The following is a 14,364-nucleotide window of genomic DNA, read 5'->3' as shown; positions in this document are numbered from 1 at the left end:
GAACCTTTTGTAGGTGAGAAATAACTACATTTTGACCAGCTTTTATAAAAGTGATAAAAAAAATTTCCATACACTCTTTCCTTCTGATAGTTTTGTGTATTCACTATATAAAGCAAAACAAAGTGCTACAATTTTTTTGATCCATTTGTTAAACATTTAGGGTGTAACAGTACAAAAAATTACAGTTCTGTGCTTATTCAGGGGTTTAAAGTAAGTTTCAAATTGTTCCAGTACATGTCAGTGAAGAATAATTAATACAAATGTCAGATTTATTCTTACTTTACACTTTGGTCAGCAGCAAAAAGAGAAATTTTTTCAACTATCTTTACCATGTTTAGTATCTTAAAAAATGTGAAATAAAGAATATGCATCCATTAAGTAGCATCAGCTTGAATATGCAGTTCAGACAGGGCTGTAAAAGGTATTATCATTCCATAAATCTGTGTTTTTTAGCATTTTGGGAATGCACAGTAACCTGGGTCTGGTGGGAAAATAAGACTGTCCATCTTGCTAAATTAAATGGGTGATGATAATCTGAATTTTGCTTACATTGACAACCCAATGACTACGGTATATATTTTATGATACATTGTGCAGTTGTATTAAATGTTATAATCTAGATTTTGTCTATTAGTATTTCCCCTGACTGTATTTAAAACGTTGCCCTTTCAGATACCCATTTTCTTTCAATAAATACTAATTGAGTAACCTTCCAACTTTGAGAACAACACGATGTTAATATACTATAGAAAATGGTTATTTGGGCTACCCAAATGTTGAAATTTTCTCAGATGGAAAAACAAACAAAAAGACTAAAAACAATATACTTTTTTTTGCTTAAATTTGCAAAAATATTAGACATTTCCTAATTAAGAATAATAACAGAACCATATTAGCACAAAAGCAGTTCTTACAACAAACAAATCTACAAATGCAAAGCTAAAAGATTGTCTTTATTTTTTCCCCTGCAAATAAAATGAATAAGGTGGCCGAGTATTGCCGTATCTCATCCTCTGTGTCCTCATTTGTCTTCCTGCAGGTGAAAAAGTGAACAGATGAGATGGACAGCTTCTTTCCTGGCAGCAATGCAAACAGATATTGCGGCATTCATTTGCATGAGGAGGACTCAGGACTGACTATTGCCTGAAAGGAGAGGTTCAAGGTCAGTGAAAAAACTTTGTGTAAACAGACTAAGGAGGCTTTCCGCTTTCAGCTGGTTGTTTGTGTTAAGAATTAGAATGGTAAGATCTGAGGAGCAGCCCGTATCACGTAGATGAACGATTGCAGGAGAATACATTGCTTTCATTTATCTCTCAAACTTTATCCTTGCTTGTTTCTTTTTTCTCTCTCTGCATTTATCTCTTCCTTCATTTTTACGATTTTCCCCTAACCGTATTATATAATATCCCTTTATGACCTTCATGTTACCAGACATGTCTATGCAACCTTGAACTGTACCTGTTTAAAAAACAATAATAATATTTGAAGTTACTGGATCTCACATTGTAGAAATTTGCCTCTGCATTCAATCCATCCCCTTGGGGAGCAGTGGGCTGCCGGGGAGCAGTGTGGGGTTAAGGGTCTTGCTCAGGGACCCAGAGTGGAGGCTGTGTGAGGGGGCTCGAACTCAGAACCTAAGGATTCTTAGCTATATGCCCTAAACACTAGGCTGCCACTCCCGTAAAAAAATTGTTTTTATATATAAATAAGGCCATATCAGAGGATGTTTATTACAGTTTGAGTTAAAATTATTGTCAACTCTGCTGGAACTCCTGAACACAAATTTCATTTTTTTTAATGAGGCAATTAGTATTTTGAAAATGTTCATATAAAAGCACTTTCAACAATAAAGATAAAGGAAATTAAATAAGTAAAACCATACAAATGTTATGACAGACCGGCTTATTAAAGTGGTTTTAAACCATAAAAACTCTTTTGAACAATTAAAATATATATATATATCTTCAGCACAAACTATAACTCATGTTTACAGTTTCATTATTGTGAAATCACTTTTATTTTCCTTTCAGAAAATGCTCATTTAAGGTTGAAATAAACTTTATTTACTCGGAGGAGCAGTTTTTTTCTGTAACCAGCAAATAGTTGAAACAAGGTAAACAGATTAAATGTGTGAACATAAAAAAATCTAAAATTTAATGGATGTTTTGTACCAACAAACCTTCAGGGTCTAAGTTAGTTCACCATTTCCACAGTCAAACATAACTATGAAACTAATGTTTCTATATACAGTATATGTTTATATTCAGTAAATAATAGAAAGTGCAATCTAATGATGCTTTTGTCTTAAAAAAAAAGGAATAACCTTGAGAACTTCATTATTTTTCATTAAGCCCAAATGTCTTCATCAGTAATGTAATATTATAATCTTAAATGCTGTGTTTTCATTAGGTTTTTATAATGTGTAACTTAGCGAAAAACACATTAGTGCTAATATAAATTAACTTTTTTGTAAATTTCTGATTCCCTGTGTGTGACTGCACAAATATGTCAGTTTAAAGCAGATTTGCTCTCAGGGGGTAAAATCCTCATTTGTCATGTTTGCTCTTATTATTATTACAGTTGTATCCTCTATTTCCCTTTTATTCTTTCTCTCAATATAGATGGAATAAAATATTTCAGCTGGATTAGCTTTGAAAAAATAAGTTTGCAGAAAAGAAAACAAAGAAAAGAAGATTCAGATCTGTATACTGTAGAAACCAACCCCAAAGAACAAAAGAAATTCAATACAATAATAAATAAAAAGATGAGATAAGCATTGTTTGTTTGCAAAGATTCAATGTCAAGGTTCAAACTTTGAAAAAAATAAAAATAAAAACACAAAATATATTTTAAAAAAACACTATATTTATAGTCCACACACTGAGGTGCTGAATCTCTGCTTCCTTACCCCCTGCATACTGCCATCTGTTGTTTTACTACAAAAGGTAACTTTAATATTATAATTAAGAACATTTTAATATCCTCAAATTCAATATTGCGCTTGTTGAACTTTTTGACACATGAAGTCGTGTGACTAAAAGTCATGTTCAGTAACTCCTGGAAGTTTGTTTCTACACCTGCATGAGACAAGATGGACAGAAATCAGAGACATAACATCAGGAAAAGAAAACAACAGACAACCAAAGTAAATATTAAAAAAGCTTCAAGAGCAGCGGGTATCCTTTAGACATCCCTCTGTGTCGAAGTCATAACCTAGAGTATGGTGATTACACAATATTATTCAGGATGGCATTTATCTGTAGCTGCAGCTTAATATTTACTATTAGTCTGTATCTTTGAAGATTATACCGATTTACCTGTGCTGCTTTCTCATTAAATACTTGAGAGGCTAAATCTCTCCTGTACATTTTTTTTTTAAATAATTAGAAAAATATGTTAGACTTCATAAATGTGGTCCATCCATCCCTTTTCTCATCCCTGCTGGGCTTGCGAGGGATGCTGGTGCCTATCTCCTGCTATCAAAGGGACATTGAATAAATCTTGTGGATAACAACATTAACCTTCTCAGGATTCTAGTGGAGACATGCATCCTTTGCTTTGGTACTATAGCGGGAGGTGGTGGTGGTGAGATAGACTAGCTTTCTTCACAGCGACAGATATTCACAGATCTTTGGTCTCCATGGCCACATTCAGAAAACAGGTTAAGCAATTTAGTCCCACTCCAGACAAACAAATCATGGGGGCTGAGGCTTGGGTCGGGGAGCCAATAGTAAGAAACGGTCCTGGACCAGAATATCAGAAAGCAGGTGTAAGAAAACAGAACAAGGCAAGGCAAGGCAAGGCAAGGCAGCTTTATTTGTATAGCACATTTCAGCAACAGGGCAATTCAAAGTGCTTTACATAAAATCAGTTAAAAAAATAAATAAAACACAGTTAAAAATAAAAACAGAATAAAACACAACAATAAAAAATTACTGTGCAGTATAAGAGATTAAACAGTGAAGAAATCAACCCATTTAGAGAAAGGCAACATCAAAAAGAAAGGTCTTCAGCCTTGATTTAAAAGAACTGAGAGAAGCAGCGGACCTGCAGGTTACTGGGAGTTTATTCCAGATGTGAGGACCATAGAAACTGAACGCTGCTTCCCCCTGTTTAGTTCTGAGCCAGAAAGTAGACCTGACCCAGATGACCTTAGAGGTCTGGGGGGGGGTCATAGTGTACTAGCAGGTCAGAAATGTATTTTGGCCCTAAACCGTTTAGTGATTTATAAACTAGCAAAAGTACTTTGAAATCAATTTTTTGAGACACAGGAAGCCAGTGTAAGGACTTCAGAACTGGAGGGATGTGATCCAGTCTCTTGGTCTTAGTGAGGACTCCAGCAGCAGCGTTCTGAATCAGCTGCAGATGTCTGATTGATTTTTTTAGGGAGACCTGTAAAGACCCCGTTACAGTAGTCAAGTCTACTGAAGATGAAAGCATGGACAAGTTTTTCCAAGTCCTGTTGACACATAAGTCCTTTAACCCTTGATATATTCTTAAGGTGATAATAGGCTGACTTTGTAATTGTCTTAATGTGGCTGTTAAAATTCAGGTCAGAGTCCATGACTACACCAAGATTTCTGGCTTCGTCTCCTTCAAGTTTATTGGACAGGCCGGCGAGGCAAGAAAGGAATGCTGGATATCTCACTCAGTGGTTTACAGAAATCTAGCACTGACTCAATCCAGACAGCGGTTTATGTGACTCTGATCAGTCAGAATAACACTAGAAATACAACTATGCGCCAACATCTGTGTGACTCACGTGACTAGAAAAGACGTAAAACATGGAAAACTAAAAGTTTGTTTTCACTAGTATAATTCCAAAGCTAATCATGTAAGGTTTGAGTGATTTTAGTTATTACAAAGAAAACCATAAACAATATATCAGTTTTTAAATTAAAGCCTGTTGAGCTTTTTTATTGTTATCTTTACATTTTTTACAACTGATACATCTTTAGTTCTACTGAATATTAAAATAAAAAGGAATCAAAGCAAAAAGAACCATCTATTAATGTTTTCCTATGATTAATAAATAGTCAGCCAATAGAATGAAGGCAATAGGCAGACCAGTGCAGACTGCAAGAACAGATAATTATGTTATTTGACTCAAGGAGGGAGGGAAGTCACCGTAGGATTCTACAACTATAGCGGACAATCTTCATAATTCTAAGAAACCAAACTGTCCATAGGATGCATTACATAAAAATCTCCTGCAAGATTAAAACCAGAAATGCAAAAGCAGAATCTAATTTAGTTTTGTAACCCTGGGAGGCCGAAAGTATCTCTCTTGTCCTCTAGTGTCTGTATTGGCCTTCATTGAGGCAAACCACACTGAATGTCTTGCAGTCGTATGACAAATTCAATTTAAAAAGACTAGCAGTCAGGTTAGCCAATATTCCAAATTATATAAACAAGTATTTCCATTTAGCATATTTTGTAATTGGTAACAAAGGTACAGATTAATAGACAACAAATGGGCAGTTTGTAAGGAATGTAGGAACCCCATAAATGGATAATTGTTAACTACTAGTTTTTCTAAACAGTACTTGTTTGCCTTTTGTTAGAAGAGATTCATAAAATATTGTTAAAAATATATAAAGCCTTAACTAATGTGCAAAAGAAGTGTAAAGATAAAAAAATACTTATTTGTCTTTCTGCAATAGGATGAGCTTTGCATTAGAGTAGATGAACACAGACAAATTAAAGCTAGACTACATTGTACTACAGTATACTACTCTGGTCAGGGGCGGAGCTATTGGAGGGGAGTGGAGAGTCCTAATTAATTTACATTTTAATTGTTAGTATATAAACCAGAAGCTTAAAACAAAAATATAGTAATGAATTATCTTTAACTATGATAAAGGAAACATTTATGCTCTTTCTGGAACTTTTGGTGTATTATTCTTTCCTGCAATTTACAATTTAGTCTTCTATGTAAATATAAATAAAGAGCAACTTCTGAGCACATTTAATATGTATCATCTATCGATTATTAATTTAGACCACATACAAACATGAAATGTGTCTATATTTATTAGCAAATGTGTCTTTATATTTATAAGCAAAGGCTTCATAAAAACCCAGTTTGCCTTCAGTGATTTATTTTGGAAATACATGTTTTGCTTGTTCTCTTTCTCTTAGTAGAGTGTAGATTGACCCTGAACTGGTTTTTGGTCCCTATCAATTTTAGATACCACACAGGAACATTAATCTCTTGCTGGCAACCACTAACAGATAAAACAAGAACACTAAAAAACAGTGTTCTTATTTTATCCATGAAATTGTTCAATCCAAGTATCCTGAACTCAATACAATGTATTTTTCAGCTCATGAGCTGTATTATCACCAGTGGTAAATAATATTTTGTTAGGTCACACAAATACCTTTGGAAACTAACCTGCATCCCAGATAGACTTGCAGGACAGAGGCTTGGATGTCATTTTCTGTCAATAAAGCCAGAGATGAAGTCTAGAAAGTTCTCCCTCTACATATCTTGATCAACAATTGTTGATCTTCCTCTCACCACTCCTTACATCTTTTTTTTTCTCCATTCTCTGTCTTCTCCTGTCCTCAGCAGCATTACATTTATCTAAAAAAGAAAATCACTTATCAACTTTCAAAAAACAAACACTTTATTGTCCAAGGATATTTTTCCTGTGAAGTCCAAACTCTTAGATTTTAATTGCTTCCCTACAGATCTGCTCTCTTTGAGAAGCTGGAATAATTGCATAAGGAGATTATGCGCTGGCAAGTTGAGCTACTGCAACAAGCATGCTGGGGTGTTGCATGGTTTTTAGTCACTTGAATAATAATTAAAAATGTGGCAGCCAGGATGTCTGGCTGGTTTATATGACATGACTTTCAAATAGCTTCTTAAAATGTCAGTCAGAATATGATTTCTTTTTCCCACAAGTTAACACTGTAGGTTCGTCATGTTGGGCAAAGTTCCTTTGAGGTGATAATAATAAAAATGGATCTTCCTGTGATTACTTCAAGTTCTAGGCTTTCATAGATAAGAGGGAAGGAAGATATGTGTACAGTAGGGGCATCATGTGTTCTTCCATTACTCCACCAAGTCAGTTATTGCTGCTGATTCGTGTTTTCTTCCTGGGATTGGGTTTGGTTGCTTAGTGGTGTGCAGTGTTACCATTGCCAAATTGTAATGTTAATATTAAATTTGGGGGGGGGGTTTATAAACTGTTGTGTTGTTCACAATGTTGGGCATGTTTCTAGAAACTCCTCAGTCATTGTGGTTGAGGAGTGAAAACTTACAAATTTCAACAAAACATGCCTTTACTTAAAACAATTATTTATTTCCTTTGAACAAGACTCTTTGTAAATTGTTACATCACAATTGACAGTTGCTTTGAAATTGTTAGCTGCATAAAGACACCTGTCCACCCCACACAATCAGTAAGAATCCAACTACTAACATAGCCAAGACCTAAGAGCTGTCCAAAGATGCTAGAGGCAACGTTGTACACCTCCACCAGGTGAAAAGGGCTACAGGGAAATTGCCAAGCAGCTTGGTGAAAAAAGGTCCACCGCTGAAGCAATCATTAGAAAATGGAAGAAGCTAATATGACTATCAGCATGCCTCGGACTGAGGCTCCATGTAAGATGTCTCCTACTGTAGCGGAGTCTCAATGATCCTAAGAAAGGTGAAAAATTAACCCAGATCTACACGAGGGGAGCTGGTCAATGACCTGAAAAGAGCTGGGATCACCGTTTCCTAGGTTATTGTTGGTAATACACTAAGAGGTCATGGTTTGAAATCTTGCATGGCACGGACAGTTCGCCTGCTTAAAACAGCACATGTCAGGGCCTCTCTTAAGTTTGCCTATGACCATTTGGATGATCCACAGACATGTCATGTGGTCAGATGAGACAAAATAGAACTTTTTGCTCAAAATTCCTCAAATCTTGTTTGTAGAAAGAAGAATGATGAGTAATGTACAACCCCAAGAACACCATCCCTACTTTGAAGCATGGGGGTGGTAGCATCATGCTTTGGGGGTGTTTTTCTGCACATGTGACAGGGCGACTGCACTGTATGAAGGAGAGGATGAGGATGATTGCAAGATTTTGGGGAACAATCTCCTTCCCTCAGTCAGAGCATTGGAGATGGGTCGAGGCTGGGTCTTCCACCATGACAATGACCCGAAGCAGAAAGCCAGGATAACCAAGGAGTGGCTCTGGAAGAAGCATATCAAGGTTCTTGGTCTAGCGAGTCTCCAGACCTAAATCCTATAGAGAATCTTTAGAGGGAACTCAAACTCTGTGTTTCTAGGCGACAGCCCTGAATGTTGACTGATCTGGACAAGAACAAGACTCTGTAAATTGTTACATCACCAATTAGTAACGGTTATAGTTTAATCGACAGCTGCTTTGAAATAACAGTCGATATTCAACTCCCCAAATAATGAATAATAAAGAGCTTACAGATACACCTATTTCCCCCCTTTACTCTGTTAAGCTTTGTTACAGGCAAGTAGTACAGAAATCTGAGTACCACCGCATGATTAAAAAATACACGGGTCAACAAAAATATGTGTCATATGTGTTGTATTTCAAGTATCAAGTACATGCTACAAGCAAAATGCATTTATAAAATAAAATAACAGGAAATATTGTTGCTTTTATAATCTCTTTTTGGGAATTATTCTGCAAGGCGTTTCAGATAAAAGACATCTACATTGTTCTGCGTACAACAGGCAAGTCTGATTTATTGAATCTCCATTAAGCTGAGATCTTTATACATTATTTTTATGACGAGTGGAAGCTTTACACTAGTGACTTTCCATTATCAATATTAATATACCTCACCAAGCCTAAGCATTCTTGCAATATGCTAAGACTATTATATGGCCCGCTATGCATCAGATCTGAGTGTACATTGTTTCATTGTGGTTTACAACTACATAGATTTTATCTATGATAATTAGCAACTTTATCAGTGTACACCAGCTCAGGGTAAGACATCAATGTTAGCTGCTATATATATATATATATATATATAAAAAACTCTGTTATATATATACTTCTTATATGCTTCTGTGGATTAAAAAGTAATCCTGAACATAGATCAACTTGATGCACAGCAGCTGCCTTTCTATATGTGGTTTTGCTGCAGCTGTGAGATCATGATCCTAAATATCAGACTCTGTCAGATAATCTAAGCAGGTTGTCTTTGGTCACAAGATGCTTCAGACTGCCATCCTAGAAGAATACAGTGCGATTTTAAACCATGACTATAGATTCTGCCACATTTTTCCAACAGCTTGTGTCTCTGACTTTGACTGCGCTAACTTTGAATAATTATTTGTTTTGAGTACAGCTTTCCTTTTATTGGTTTTTATTATCAAAAATGTTATCATTTTTAACATAATCTTCTTGTTTTTGTTTTTTTGTATTCTCTTTAGTAATTTGTGTTGCATTTTTGCTGCTATAATTTACATTCCTTTTTCTTCTGTCTGGAACCCTGGTCCAGGGTTCCAGGATTCCACAGAGAGCTAAGACACAACGTTCAGATGTGAACAGGCATGCTCAGTGGATGAGAGGCGGATCAGGAAATCAGAAACACTGCGGAATGCTAAAAACCCTTCTCTTCGCTGAGCCAAGACAGGAACAGGCATGCTTGGTGGATAAGAGGCAGATCAGGATCAGAAAATCAGAAAGACTACAGAAGGCAAAATCCCTCTCTCCAATGGCCCCTGAAAAGGAGCACTAGAAGAACAGCAATAATAAATAGAAGCAGGAGCAGGTGGATTAGATGAGCAGTAATTGGAAACTGGGCAGAGTTAGACAGGTGAATGAAATGGATAATTAAGCCAGCCGTAATTGCCAAGATCATGATATTAACAAAGAATACAGCCCAACTAATGTATGTAAAATCCATTCAGAATGTAGGTACTTAGAAGACGTTATGATGAACGTTGTAATAACTTCGGTCTATACACCCAGCAAGCAAACATTTTGATTTATCTACTTGCTGCTTTGGAATCCTTCAACTTGCACTACAAAATTACATTGAAATAAAAAATAAATCTGAATGGAATTCAAGCCTGAAGACCATGACTTTGATTAGCAGTTCCAGAGTAAATACTGTAATGTAATAAAGAAGAAAACGTAACTGGAAAAAAAAAAAAAGCCTGAAGGGTCAGTAAATACAGTATAACCCAAACAACAATATAATAGGACTAGACCTGGACAGACTCCAAGTACACAACAACAACAAAATAAGCTTAAAACGTGGATTTTGAACGGACCCTTAACTGTTTGCATTACAATAATGTCCAAAGAACAGAGGTTTGGGCTGTATACTGCAACTGTGGAAATGTTTTCATTTTCCCTTCTTTTTACTTCATTAAGACAGCTACATAACATTCTCCTGCAAAGAATGTTTATTTTTTTTCTTTTCTCTTTAAACCTTAAACATCAAAATAAATTTCATTAAATGAAAAAAAATCTTGTGAAATGGTCTAATTGGTGAAACAATAAACCAGTCTTTAAATTCTCCAACTCTACAGTGTATCCTCCAGTCTCTACATTAAGCTCAGATTTCTGTAACCTTTATCTCTTTATTAAATTAATTAAGCCGTCATAATATTTACATATCCAGGTGGGAGTAGGAGGTAGTCCTTCAATAATATAATTAATCACAGTCACTCCTTTTATCTTATCTTTTCTTCCTGACTTCTCATATTTTTTATTTTTTTGCAAGGATGTCTTATTTCTTCTTCATGCATCCCACCAGCTACCTTGTTCTTTTTTATTTTTATTTTCTTCTTTCTCCTAGACACCATGATACTTCATGATTAAGCAATGTGCTCCGCTTTTACCTTTAGGCCCTGAATGCTGTATATGGCTTTAGAGGGTAAACAAAAATCTTTCTAAATTAAATAAAAAGATTGCTGATGAGTTCATTACAGACTTAACTCGATGGAGTAGTTAACAGGAGGCCTATGCCTAATAGCAAAGGTCCAGGACACAAAGGATCCAACCAAACTCTGCAAATAATTTTAGCTATTCTTGCCCAACCTCCTTATGATAAAGAACACCCATCAATCACATAGACCTGAAATATAAAATGTTTTGAATTTTTTTTATCAGATGCAGAGAGGCTTGTGAAAAGGTCAATAAGAGCTAATCCTTTAACTTCATTTGCTGAGAAAAATCCAGGTTGGAGGTTGACAAGGCAGTTGACCAATTACATTTTTCTATCTTTGATAAATTTACATTTGGAAACTTTTTCGTCATGCATCTGAACTACTACATAGCTTACCCACTGCTTCTGTGAAAGTAATTGACTGAATGTCTCAGACTCTGTCATCAGGGAGGCACCAGAGAGGGATGTCGACCCGCCCCTCACTGTTCACTATATCCATTAAACCACTTTGATGTGAAATCCATCAAAGAAACTAAACTGAAAAAATAATTAAAATAATATATTTTTAAGCTGATGATATATTTCCCTGTAAAAAATTAAAAGCCTTCAACAAGATACAGTAAAGAATCGCCTATATTCAAACTTCTGACTACTGAGCCGGACATTTTACTTTTTGCCCGGGGGCTCCTGCTCCTGTGCCTGCCTGCCTCCCATGTTGAGCTTTTAGCTAATTGCAGCGGGAGCAGAATGGGACGTATTACATTCTCCATTTGTTTCTCAACTCACGGATCAACAGACGCACCAAACTCTTTCCAAATCCAGCTGGAAGGAACAGAAAAACAATCTTTCTATCGACAAAGGCACAAATCACATCCTTTAGCTTGTTTTTCACAAAATAAAAAGAGGATATTCCAGTTAAAACAGACTGAATAGCAGAGACTAGGTATGTTCACTGGTGTTCGTCTTTGCTTCAGTCTGTCCATCTCTTGTTGATGTCATACATATTGCTGCATTTCATAAATTTAAACATATCTTTACTTGGATCTGGTGCTTCTATTGGCATCTGGCAGATGTATTGTCAGGAGTTCTTGAATTCACAAATCTCACAACAGTTCATCTTGCTTGGAAGATAAATCCTAACCAGACAAACATTTCTGCTTTTCAAATGGAAAATTTGATTAACTGATTAACCAGGCAGGGATTGAATCGGATTGCTGTTTGTATTTTGAACTGCCTTATTTCTTTATGACTCAAGATTCTGGACCGTATTGACTTCATGTCATCATGGAGCTACACCAGATTAGTCTGATGTACATCTATGATGCAAATCTCACCTTCTGACTTTTTCCAAAGATGGTCTTTTGGATTGGCATCTGGTGACCGTGGATGCATTTAAAATACACAGACAATTTTATGTCAAAAAAACACTTTGTGATGACTTAATAATACAACATACTCTGTGGCATGGTTTATTATCCAGCTGGAAACAGTTTTGATGGACAGACATATCTGATGTTTAACAAAGCTCAATTAAAACGTTTTGGTCCAAAGAGTTCTAAAAAGAATGTTGCTAATAGAAATATACCAAGAACATTTTTGATCATATCATCTAAATGGTGTCGTATTTTAAAATTTTTTTCTATCGGATATTGTCCAGTTTTGTGAGCCTGTTGAAATATAGCATCAGTTTAAAACCCTTAAACCACACAGGAGTGCCACCTAGTATTGGCCTCTGCTACTTTAACCCACCTGTTTTAAGTCTGGATGTATTGCACATTTACAGATGGTTTTCTGAAAACCAATTCAATGTTATGTTAAGACATTTCTTTCAAATATTTTAAAAAAATTTTATCAGTCTATCCACTCCCAGTTAAATTCTGGTTTAAAGAGAGCTAAAGAACTTTCTCAGTGAAACAGGTGGAATAAAAATGTAAATACTCAGATTGACATCTTCCTCTCACTTTCCCATTCTGATGCTCAGGTTGAAATTTAGTAGACTGCCTTCTCTTTGTGTGGGTGGCCAAATATATTTAGTTGGTGTGTTAATATTTGTGTGGTTGAACAGGTGAGTATAAACAGGTGTATGTAATGAGCGTACATTCAGCTGTCTTTTTCACCTAACTTTCCCTCAGAAATTGACAGAAGCACCCCCTCTGGGTTAATGGCTATCACCTTAAACCAAGACATGGACACAAGGTTAAGCTAATTAAAAATAATGAACCCCTTTTGTTTTACTGTTATAATACAGTTGAACCAAAGTTTATTTTATATAGCTGTTGCACAGTAGTCTGACTATGCATCCACAGAGGTAATGAGATGTAAAAAAAAAAAAATGCTATAAAAATCTAACTTAATAATCTGGGTTGATATTGTTAAGAGAAAGTTAGCTTTCTTACTGACCAAAATGTTGCAAATAACCATAATTAATTACTGCTGCTTCTAACACATTTTACAAATAAGCCAGCATTATTGCACCCTGAGGATTGCCAAGTCTAAATTTGGTTTCCACAGCTTCCTCATCCAAAGCAGGCTAAGGTCTCATGTTTGGTTGGTTTGAATTCTTCTATCTTCTATCACCTAGATAAAAAAAAAAAAAAACAGGGCAGAGAACAATGGTTTAAATGCATTCAAATAGAAAGTTTAAGATCTTTCTGTCCATTGATTGCTTTTTGTTTCCTGTTTTTGAATGCTAAGCCAGGATTCTATGTCATATATATGAAATTCATTACCTGCATGAATATTTAGTTGTTACAATAGTTTTTTAAAAGTAAGTTAAAGTTGTTTGCCGTCGTGCCTTTTAACTTCTGTTTTTTGCATCTGTTAAAATGTATTGTATTCAGGTACTGCCCTGTTAAAATGTCCCCCTTTCTATTAAACACCAAGTTGCTCTGATTGCCCAATATATTGTCCCTGTTGTCCACTTAGAACAAAAGTATTCTATAGACTTATAGAACTAGTAATGAGCTGAAGATCGTTTTCCAAGACATGAGTTAATGAAATAAATATAAAACTTTATTTTACATACCAATCTACATTTTTGGATATAAGACAAAAAAAATAAATAAATCTTAATATAGATCTCAATTTTAAAGTTTTTTTTTTCTATGTTCTGAAAAGAGAAAGCGACAGTAATGATACCCTTCTCTTAAATTTCTTCCTCAATGGGAGTATTTTATGCAGCTTTCCTTCGTCAAGAAACTGATATTAAGCTCTGGCTGCACAATATTTGCTCTGAAAGTTTATGAGAGACTAATTGATGGAGCTAATAAAGACCGTCGTTCAGTTCACCCACCAAACTTATACAGACAGATGCTGCCATTTGATTGAAATTTTAATAAAAGCCAATAAAATAATTTGGTAATCTCAATATGTTATTCCTCAGCAGACTTGCAGTGTAAATTATCTCTTTTCTTTTAAACCCTTTGATTGGATCAATTTGTCTATCCATTTTATTACCTTTCTTCTTTTCCTTCTGT

The 14,364-nt window shown here is 35.4% G+C and overlaps 1 protein-coding gene across 1 annotated transcript in view; it reads left to right on the top strand.

Moving 5' to 3' along the window:
- Nucleotides 1–1,037: 1,037 nt before the first annotated feature.
- Nucleotides 1,038–14,364, top strand: part of lrfn2 (leucine rich repeat and fibronectin type III domain containing 2) — a 135,145-nt gene continuing 121,818 nt past the window's right edge. Inside the window, exon 1 of the mRNA XM_015385317.1 lies at nt 1,038–1,162. The gene's annotated coding sequence lies outside the window, so the exon portion shown is untranslated. The remainder of the gene's footprint in view (nt 1,163–14,364) is intronic.

Source organism: Cyprinodon variegatus, unplaced genomic scaffold (genome assembly GCF_000732505.1).
Source record: "Cyprinodon variegatus isolate N-32 unplaced genomic scaffold, C_variegatus-1.0 Scaffold336, whole genome shotgun sequence".
In the NCBI taxonomy this organism is placed as follows: Eukaryota; Metazoa; Chordata; class Actinopteri; order Cyprinodontiformes; family Cyprinodontidae; genus Cyprinodon; species Cyprinodon variegatus.
Note: the sequence above shows the minus strand (reverse complement) of the source record. Positions and strands in the feature narration are given on the sequence as shown.